Here is an 11,119-nt window from a genome sequence, read left to right as displayed (position 1 = left end):
TTAATCCCAACTTCATTAAGAAATATAACATATTATATGATTCTCATACTCTTATAATAGTATAGACAAATGTGTATATATAATATATAAATAATAGGATAAAAATATTTAAATTTAGATTAAACATAAGATCCAGAGTTGTACTTAGATGTGTTTGGCACTATGTGAAAACTTGCTTTTTTTTTTTTTTTTTTTTTTGAGACTAGTGGAGCATCATGATCCTGAGTTTAATTATTTTAAATTAATAAAAAATAAAAAAATACAAATAATATATAACAAAAATATATCAAGTGTCCACGACATGAAAAATTTCTTCTATTTTTTATTTAAAAATGCCTTAGTCGTGGACAATATCCATGACTCAAAATTATTTTAATTTCTTTTTCTTTTGTCTCTCATCAAGGCTGTCAAGGTTGTTAGCCGTGACAGCCTTGATGTTTTTTTAAGTAATATATGTTGTTGTTGTTGTTATTATTATTATTATTATTAATATTATATATTTTCATTATTTAAGTATAAATTTCAATATTTTTCTAATTATAATTAATGTTAAAAACTTATTAATTAAAAAAATTATAATTAATTATTATAAATATTACAATAAATACGAATATTATTTATGATTTCAATATAAATAGCGGTAATAAATTATAATAACTTGTTTTGTGTACAAAATAGTAAATAAATTCAACAAATATATCAAAATAACAATGATAATTAAATTACAATAACTTGTATAAAATGAGATAAATACCTACATATTTGGTGGGATTCGAACCCATAATTTTACATTTGTACTTTAAAATATAAACCCCCACAGACATATTTACGTTTATATATATATATATTTAAATATTTATACTATATAAGAAGTGAGATCAAAAAATGAGTCAAAAGCAAGAATACCAACAATGCCGAAATCCTTTAAATACGTCAATGTGGGATTGCAATTATGATAGTAATAATAATATATAATATTCAAATTTATAATTAAATAATTATTAATATATAATTTACATTGATAATTGAATAAGTACAATATATAATAATAATAATAATAATAATAATAATAATATGTATAATATTGATAAAACATATATATCTCACCCTTGATGAGCTCGGACATTTTTAAAAACTTTTTTTTCCTTGAAGTTGTGAACAATGTTCACGACTTAATATGTTTTTGTTATATATATTATTTAATTATATTTTAATTTTTTAATAATACTAAATAATTAAACCCATGATCCCATGGATGCTTTTCAGTTTGCCCCTATGTGAGGAGTAGAATCTCATAAGGTTTACTAAAATTAAAAGCATACGAATGGGAATTTTATAATAAAATTAAGAATCTTTCGATGGTAATTTCTTAATGTCTGTGAGCTACGTAAATTTGTTTCTTTTACATACGTTCTGCAATTAATATTTAGTTTAGAAAATTTATGGTATAAGTACTAAGTTTAGGGTTACTTTTTTTTTGGCCAAAAGCTACGGGGTAGGATAAGGGGATTTTTTCGGGGTCCCCTCTCATCTCAATATATAAGCATAAGTTGAAGAAGCACAACACATTTTGTAAACAAGAAAATTGGGACTTAGTACTCCCTTTACAAAATATCAAATCCAAAGCAAAGCTAATAAAAAAAAATTTATAAATCAGTGTGAATCCAAACAAGCCTTGATAGAATCTGCATCATCATGGAGTCCAAAATAGTCCTAAAGAAAGACCAACTCCATACACTCCAAATTCTTGGCGGAAAGCTTGTAAACCTAGGAAAAGTAGCTTGAATTATGCAAGACTTACCCAAAATTGTTGCTGCAAGGTCAGAAGGGACTTTTGATCCAACAAAGTGCTACTCATCACTATCATCATCTTTAGGGCTACTTTCAGGTTAAGTTTTCTGAAATTTTGAAATAGTCCAAATTTTAGTTGTTTCAGGCCTTTTTTTCAATAAAGTTAATTTCTTTTTCATATGTTCTATAGTTATTATTTAACTTAGAAATTTTTTCGTACAAATGCAAGGGTCTTGGGTTATTTTTGTATCAAGTTTTATGGAATTTTGCGACAATCCAAATTTTAGCAGTTTCAAGCCTATTTTTCAAGCAATAAACTCTTCTTTTTCACACGCTTTATAGTTATTAGTTTAGAAAAGTCACCATACAAATTCAATGAATTGGGCTATTATAGGGTCAAGTTTCGTAAAATTCTAAGACAATCCAAATTTTAGCAGTTTCAAGTCTTTTATTTTTCGTACATTCTGTAGTTATTATTTAGTCTAGAAAACTTACTATATATATGATAAGATTTAGGGCTATTTATGGGTCAAGTTTTATGGAATTCTAATACAGTCAAAATTTTGGCAGTTTCAGGGCTTTGTTTTCAGGCAAGTTTATTTCTCTTTCATACGTTCTGTAGCTATCATTTAGCTTAGAACAATTACCATACAAATGCTAGGGTTTAGGGCTACTTTTGGATAAACTTTTTTTGAATTATGAAATAGTCCAAATTTTAGCAATTTTATGCTTGAGTTTATTTCTTTCCATATGTTATGTAGTTATTATTTAGCTTTAAAAATTCAACTTTCAAATGTTATGGTTTAGGGCTACTTTTGGATCAAGTTATGTGGAATTATGAGATAGTCCAAATTTTAGCAGTTTCAAGCTTTTTTTCAAGCAAGTTTATTTCTTTTTTATACGTTTTGTCGTTATTATTTGCTTTAGAAAATTTACCGTATAAATGCTAGTGTGGGGAAACTTTTGGTTCAAGTTCGTGGAAGTATGAGATAATCCAAATTTTAGTAGTTTCAGGCTTATTTTTTCTAGCAAGTTTATTTCTTTTTGTATATTGTGTAGTTATTATTTAGTTTAAAAAATTTATGTTACAAAAGTTAGGGTTTATGGCTACTTTTGAGTTAATTTTTGTAGAATTTTGATATAGTCTAAATTTTAGTAGTTTCAGGCCAATTTTTTTAAGCAAGTTTATTTCTTTTTCATACATTCGGCACTTCTGATATAGCTTAGAAAAGTTACCAACTTTTTTTAATGTGGTTATTGAGGACCGACAGTGGTATTGGTCGTATATTACGGATACTGACTACTTAGAAATCTTTCATGTATTACCCGCTATCTATAGTTGAGTGGACTGTAGGACTTGGAGATCACTCGATACTCCTACGACTGCTTACATTCTTAGTATCCTGAGACCTCACGGGTCGAAAGTAGGCTGGTCTTCACTACTCTTAGGTCCCTTTCAAATTCCCAGGCATGCGTTGGTCCTTTTGGTAGGCTATTCTGGAGGAACTCTCTACCTTGGACAAACCTTGGCTCTCTCAGCTGGGTAGTTCATATATCTTATGCGATGATGACATAATAAAAACACATACACATTTATTTTTCCATTGTAGCTATTTTTGAAAGTGCTTAAGGGTGATTCGGCAGACCCTTAGATTTGACTGGCCTAACTCTGATTGGCCAACGGATATTCTGTGGGCAACAACGAAATGGAAGGTCGAGGATTCCATCTCTGCTTCCTACTGTGCCTTTGTGGCTTCGGCTGTCTACCACATTTGGCGCAAACGCAACCTTCGTCGGTTTGACAGAGGAATGTGATGCATCAAGACTTGCTGCTATCATTATAGAAGACGTGCGACAGAGGATCCTTAGCGCTGACTTACCCTATTCTATTAGCTCATGTGGACTTTATAATTTATAGTGGATCCTTTGGCCTGTCGAGGGGTATGTCTAGCCTTGAAATGTGTTGAATTGTACGTCTGTACTCCTTTTACTTAATGAAATTTACATTTACTGGAAAGTTACCAAACAAATGCTAGGGTTTAGAACTACTTTTAGATCAAGTTTCATGAAATTTTGAGATAGTGTAAGTTTTAGCAGCTTCAGGTCTTTTTTTCAAGCAAGTTTATTTTTTTCCATTTGTTCTGTAGTTATTATTTAAATTAAAAAAATTAGCTTACAAAGGTTAGGGTTTAGAGCTATTTTTGGGTTATGTTATATATAAATTTTGAAATAGTTCAAATTTTTGCAGTTTCAAACTATTTTTTCTAGCAAGTTTTTCAATTAAACAACCCGGAGGTGGGGAGGGGGGCTTTTTCGGGGGACCCCATCCCTTTTTTATTAAATCATGAAAAATAAAAAAGTATAATCGGGAATACTAACTGCCTATGATTCTTAGGAAAGTAATAAGTAAGGAGGACTACTCCTTTACAATTAAAAATTACGATGAAAGCATAAACCATGAGTACTAATCCCTTACACCCTATAAAGAAAGCATAAAATGAGGAGTACTACTCCCTTTCGGTGAATGAAATTCCTAAATACCAGATAAAATGAGGTTGTTGGGCTAAAGGATTTTGCAAGTAAAAAATTTTCTACCACTTCACCAATATCATACAGAAAATCTCCAGCACCGGTCCTGTCAACATATATTCACAAAAAAGGCAGAACAAAAAGTAGGCCAGGACCTTGCATGCCTTGGACAAAAAACTTGAAGAAATCAAAAGTAATGTTACCAAGATAACACAATACAATATCAATGCAGACAAGTTTCATCAACATGTTACCATAGTAACAAAACAGGCAACATAGTGAATCAACACAACAAGAGATCTGCAGCAATAAAAGCATCTCGGACATAATGGAGCAGAACCAAAGGCAAATGCAGAGCAACTGCACAACATAACATGCATAAAAGAGCAGATGGTGATCCACAGGACTTTCTCCTCTCCCAAGAAGTAACTAGAAGTGATAGAACAAGAAACTTAGGAGGGACGTAATGGGTATTTTAAGAAAAGTCTAATTAAATAAATAATAATAATATTATTATTTATATATATGTATTAGTAATATATATATATATTAGTATACATATATATTAATGAATAATATATATATATACATATAAAAAGAGAGAGAAGATTGAGAGTGGGAGGTGGGCCATCCCCCCCCACCGCCTCACTCTCCTCTCTTTACTCACACACACATACATAATACACACACATGCACGGCGCACACACACATGAAATTGAGGGTTTCTCTCGCGGAAGAAAAACTAGAGGTACGAGAATTGCAATTTCAATTTTTATTAATTTATATAATTATATTATTTAATTAGTTCATTTATTAAATGTTGTTTATACTAAGCGATGTATTATTTAATCGGAATATTTTACGAGTTTGGCTATTTAAAATAGTGTCAAATTAAATATCAAATCGGATATAAAAATGATATCGTTGGTTAATTAGATTATTAAATTTATTAGATTTGAATATTGCTATAGCTAATTGATACAATTCCATCGGAATTATTTACCAAATACGCAATTATATGTATTATTGTTTAATTAAATTATATAATAGCGAGAAATTGATAGAGAATTCATAGAAATATTTCGAAAATTATATTTAATAAATGGTATGTTAATAAAGAGGAAAAATGAACATTTGTATTTTGATAGAAATGGAATATTAAAGAATTACTAGAAATTGTACAAATGATAGTCAATATTATATTTAAAAGAAATTACGATATTCTCGATATATTAATTGTGTGTGGTATAACTCATTATACGATACAGGGGTAAAGTGAAAAGACCGAACCACTACCTATTGGATAGATAAAAGCGTTGTAAGGTCGAGGTATGTAAATAATTAGTATTATCTATATATGTTCTCTTTATTTGTGGTATTACTATTATATGACTTTGCGGTTCATGCTGATATTGATTTATCTGAAAATATAGGTGTGGTGAACGATTTGATTTGATTGACGATATTGTGTACGTGGAATTAGAGAATACGTTGAAATACTATGTTTGTTGTTTGATGTGTTGTGGATGTTTGAAAATGAGAATATGTTGATATATTGTTTTACGTTACTCGTTGCTTACAAGAATGGTGATATGTGGAAATGAGGGAATGGTGAAAATTGAATATAATTGTGGCGTGAATACCACTTGATGTGTTGAAAAGCCTATAAGGAGAAATGAAATAAAAAGAGCTTTGATGCGATATGAGAAAGAAATAAAATGAAAAGAGCTTTGAAGCGATATGAAAAAGATGTGATGTGAAAAGAGCGATGTTGCGATATAAAAGAGCTATGATGCGAAATAAAAGTGCTATGATGCGAATTGAAAGAGCTATGATGCGAAATGAGATCAATGAGCCATGAGATTGATAAGCCGGCTGTCAAGGGGACTCACTTGAATTTATAAACGGTGAGAATGAGTTGATGAGAAAAACACAATATCACCTTCTAGTAAGCAAACTAGGAAAAATGGAGTTTGGTTGGTTGTCTTATTATGAGATAGTCATGTGGTGTAATAAAGCTGATTATGTTGGAATTAAATTGATTGTATCCCATGCGTGTTGCCTATTTATCTTGTTGGGGCTGCATATATAGATAGAGCTGGTTATTTACTTACTGAGTGGTAGGCTCATCCCTCTGCTGACATTTTATTTCAAGAGTAGACTTTGAGGTGTCTGCCTGTTGAAGGCGAAGTCTACACGCTATACTCAGGCAGGTCGGGCCAGTATGCAGTTTTTTCCTCTTAGTCAGTTAGAGTACAACTCACATTTTGTTTGTACAGAGAGAATATAAGCGTACGGATTACTTGTGATGAATCACCTTGTGGTGTTTAATATGTATATATAATGTTGTAGGTTGATAATACCTGCTATGATATGTTGGAATTACGTATGCAAATTGATTAGATGATTATGTGCATTTATATATATAAACACAGGGATTACTATAAGTATGACGTTTAGAGTAGATATAACCCTTGTAGTGAAGGGGGTGCTACATTGAGAGTGATCAGGTTGGCTTCTGAGGGAGTCTGTTAAACTGTTTTTCAACTTCAAATAGGAAGGCATTAAGTTTGTTTGACTATATCAATGAAAGTATGGTGCTTTATCCGCAAATTCTGGAATCTAAATGAAGAGGGATGACTGTCATCTGCTTTGGAGGAGGGGATGATGATACGATAATCTTCTAGCAAGGTGTCTAACTCTGGTGGAGGTAAAGAACTCAGACCATTCTTGGGAGTACAAGACTCTATTAAGCTCTCCTCCAAACTCTTTTTGTTAGTCTAGGTACAGTGCTCATCCTTTAAACTCAGGATCAATCAAACCACTATGAAATATCATATCATTGAAGTCTTTTATGGGGCCTGGGCTGTTGATAATACCTCCTTGATTCTCATTAGTGTGCAATATGGTGTTGAAGTCCCCCCAACTATCCAAGTAGTGAGAAACTTTTGAGGTCTTCCCATATAATTCTTGTGGGAGTTCTATAACGTTTAGCATATATGAAGGTGCAGTATATATCTTCAGGTAAAATAGAAGAGTTGATTTTAACAGTATAACCTGGACATTAAAACAAAATTGAGCAAAACACCAGCCCTATGTTTGGTTTTGTGTTTTGGCCCATCTTAGAAATGGGCCAAAACACTACACCTTGTTTGCTTTTGTAATTTTAATTTTAAATATTTTTTTTATTCTTTTCTCTCTCTTCTTACATCTTGTCCCTTGTTCTCTCTCCTTCTTCTCTTTCTTTCTTTTCTTCTTTCTTATTATATGTATTATATGTATTATATATTATTTAATATATAATATTTGTAAAATGTAATTAATAATTACTACTAAAAAATAATTATTAACTTATGAAATTATTGATATTAAAGATACTTAATATCAATGCTACATAGTTAAAATATGTAAAACTTTTCTCTACCTAACGGAAATATTATAGCAGTTGCGTACACTACTGATAATATATCAGTACTATATACCTAATTCGTATTTTTATTACTTCAATTATCTATTAAAATTTATCAGTTCACATATAAAATTCTAATTAGTGTATTTTCAACATGTTATATAGTGCATTTAACTCTTGATTACAATTTTTTTCAACTTAGACCAATTAAATCTTTTGTACTTATAATTTTCCTTATTTCACTGAAATATTTGAGAAATTTGAAATTTGAGGATAATATACCAATAGTACATACTTAATTCTAAATTTTTTACTAAAATTTTATATATTATATTTTTTCATTCCAAAGATAAAGCCTAACAAAATCATTTTGGAGACAAACTACAATGTATTTAATTAAGCATTAAAATTATAATTATTATTTACAATATAGAAAGAAATTCCTCAATAAAAAAAGTTACTTAACATAAATATATATATTATATTTCACTAACAAACAAAATACTATATACATACACATATATATTACTAAATATATATATTCAAAGACATGATTCGACAATGACTCAAAAATCTAAACATATCATCTATCTCCAAACACTAAAACAAAAACATCCAAAATATTAATCCAAACTTATCATCTATCTCCAAAATACTAAAACAGAAACATCTAAAATATTAATCCAAACATAATACAGATTCTGCTAGTAGTGTTAGAGAACATGAAGTGAAAGCCAAACCTACGAATAAAAAAGCTGCTTTATTTGTACAAAAGGCTTTAACAAGACTAAAATATGAGGTCTATGGTCTGTAAGCATTTCAAAATGACTTTTTTGCTTTTCAGTTTTACCAATACCCCTGACATTCCATATCATAATTTTGATCATTAAGATTGTAAAGATGAGGAGGAAACAGACTCTATGTGCCTTTTATATATGTCGGAAGCTATTATTGCTATAGCCTTCCATAATCAACTCTTCATTAACGTGCATCAAGAACTCTTCTTTAATCCTTATTCAGCTATTAAAGATAGTTCTTTAACAATTGTCTACTGCCTCATTGGTGCATACCTGATATAGTTATTATGCTTAAAGCAGATACAACATCAGGCTTAGTGCACCGAACAACATTCCCATGTTGTTTACAATAGAGACGTAGGGGATGAAAAACATCTAAGCTCCTCATCAGTATACTATGACTAAGTCTTGGATAACTTATCTCTAAACAAGAATCCAACTCCTTTATGCAGAGTTTTTCATGAATAATATTTGTGTTTTAGTGTTCCATAATATGCTTCTAGCATTCCAAAGGATAAATATGTTTTAACACCTAAAACACTAGGAACACAATTATCTAGATCGATGTTCTACATCTTTTCTCCTTATCCGGTCAGACTCAAAAACTCGTACCTTTTAGGAAATTTAATTTTTCTGATCTTCTTTTTCGGAGAATTGGAATATAGTCTGTGAAAATATTGATTGCAAATGATGTTTGCATTATTCTTTAATAGACCTGCACAAACCAGACTCCAAGTCTAGTTTGCCTCCCACTAGTCCCTTGACGTATGCAGGACCGTCCCTCATACTCAAGAACTTTTGTGGAATACAAGTTTGTCATTCCATATCAAATATGATATCTGGATCACCACTTTAAGATGCCATTTTTTTGCAACTCGATAATTTTCAAAAGTCTATATATCCATATGGGCTAAGTAATTCAATGGAACACCGACCAAACCATGTCCAATCAAGGTTCAGTTTCTTTCTAACCAGCGACAGTTCAACATCGTCTCTTCCAGGAAGAATTTCACTGAGTGAGAATTTCATTCTTATTAAGAAACTTCAAAAAATCCCTATAAATACACACCACTTTGGTCCAATCGAAGGGTTGGTTCTCCACTTTAAGTGTAATTCCCCGAACCTTCCAAAGATCCTTACACCTGTGAACACTACACCGGTCTTGTCTACTTGTTACCTACAAATGTCCGTTTGGATCTAATGCAACAGATCGATTGGCGAGCATACTTTGTCCTACAAAGTATTCCACAACTTTCTTCCTTCTCATAAAAGATTTATAAGCTAGTAAACTCAATTCGTCTACTGCTAGACTCTTTGAATCTTCCAACCTACTTATCCTAACTAAAGAAATATTACCTAGTATATGCATGTCATTTTCTGTAAGTTTTGTTCTTGATTATCCGTGAAGATATTTATTTTAAGCGTACGTAATCCGATTATGACATGGAGTATAACAATTTATAACTCAAAAAACTCATCATCAAATAAAAAAACCTTTTATTGATCAAATCTATAGTCTAACTTGTCCAAAAATAGACTAATGAAAACTTGATCATCCTGGGTTACACAATTATATTATACCCTAACACGATCACTAATAGCTAAGTCCATTTAACCCTATAGATTTTGCAAGAATGGCCATGTCATTGTCTAGCTTTGCAACTATCTGTCTTAGCCTTCTACTCTTTTGCATTTCTGCAAACTATTTGTAGAAATGAGCTTATGAAGCAGGTATCCATACTAACGGAGTAGAACTAGTAATCATGTTGTTCAGCAATAAATGCAACAGCTTGGGTGGTGAAGAGTTTATGACACTCCCTCTTCCAATGTCCCTTTCTTTTGACAATTTATGCAAACATCATTAGCAATTCTTGACTGTCGAACTAACTTTTTTATTTCCTGACGTTGTCTAGTGGGGTAACAGGAGCGCTCGAAGCGCTTGCAGCGGGACTCTGTCTCATCTTTCTTCCTCTTCTAGCGTCCACCACCCTTGTCTTTCGCTCGTAAAGTCGAAGTCTCCTAATCCAATACTGACAACGTAGATTTTTCAATCTTTACCTCGTATTGGTCCAACATGTTTATCAACTCATGACTAGTCTTCTCAAGCCCATTTAGAATTCATGATAAACAGGTCGAAGGAGGGATGAAGGGGCTGAAGGATCACGTCAATATACATCTCCTTTTCAAGATTAACATTGAGGTCCTTGAGCTTCTCCATAACGAATAGCATCTTAACCCCACGTTTATGTACAAATGACCCTCAGTCATCTTGCCTCTAAAAAATGCTTTCGTTGCAACATATTCAATATGCTGGTTTAGTGCCACATAAGCTCATTTTATGTGGAGCATTATCGAGCCAACAACGTCCAGCCTGTCATACAGCTTTTGTATCTCATTGATCCTGGAAGCAAATATGATGTTGTGGACCTTGCGGTTCTCCTTATTCCTGTTTTTCGAGTTTCAAACGTTCTTTAGACGCTTTCCCAAATCTATAGAAGTGGCTTATCCATGGCACAAGCCAGGTTCCGAAAATCAAGGACAATCATCAAATTTTGCAGCCAATCATTTATAATTTATTACATTGGATTCAATT

At 31.5% G+C, this 11,119-nt stretch overlaps 1 long non-coding RNA gene across 1 annotated transcript; it reads left to right on the top strand.

Moving 5' to 3' along the window:
• The first annotated feature begins 5,012 nt into the window (after positions 1-5,012).
• LOC148785050 (uncharacterized) lies at positions 5,013-5,888 on the top strand. The gene is made up of 2 exons (XR_016062925.1): positions 5,013-5,068; positions 5,589-5,888. It is a non-coding gene; the product is annotated as an uncharacterized LOC148785050 (long non-coding RNA).
• Positions 5,889-11,119: the final 5,231 nt, after the last annotated feature.

Source organism: Sesamum indicum, linkage group LG11, assembly GCF_026168435.1.
Source record: "Sesamum indicum cultivar Baizhima isolate 11 linkage group LG11, ASM2616843v1, whole genome shotgun sequence".
Classification (NCBI taxonomy): Eukaryota; Viridiplantae; Streptophyta; class Magnoliopsida; order Lamiales; family Pedaliaceae; genus Sesamum; species Sesamum indicum.
Note: the sequence above shows the minus strand (reverse complement) of the source record. Positions and strands in the feature narration are given on the sequence as shown.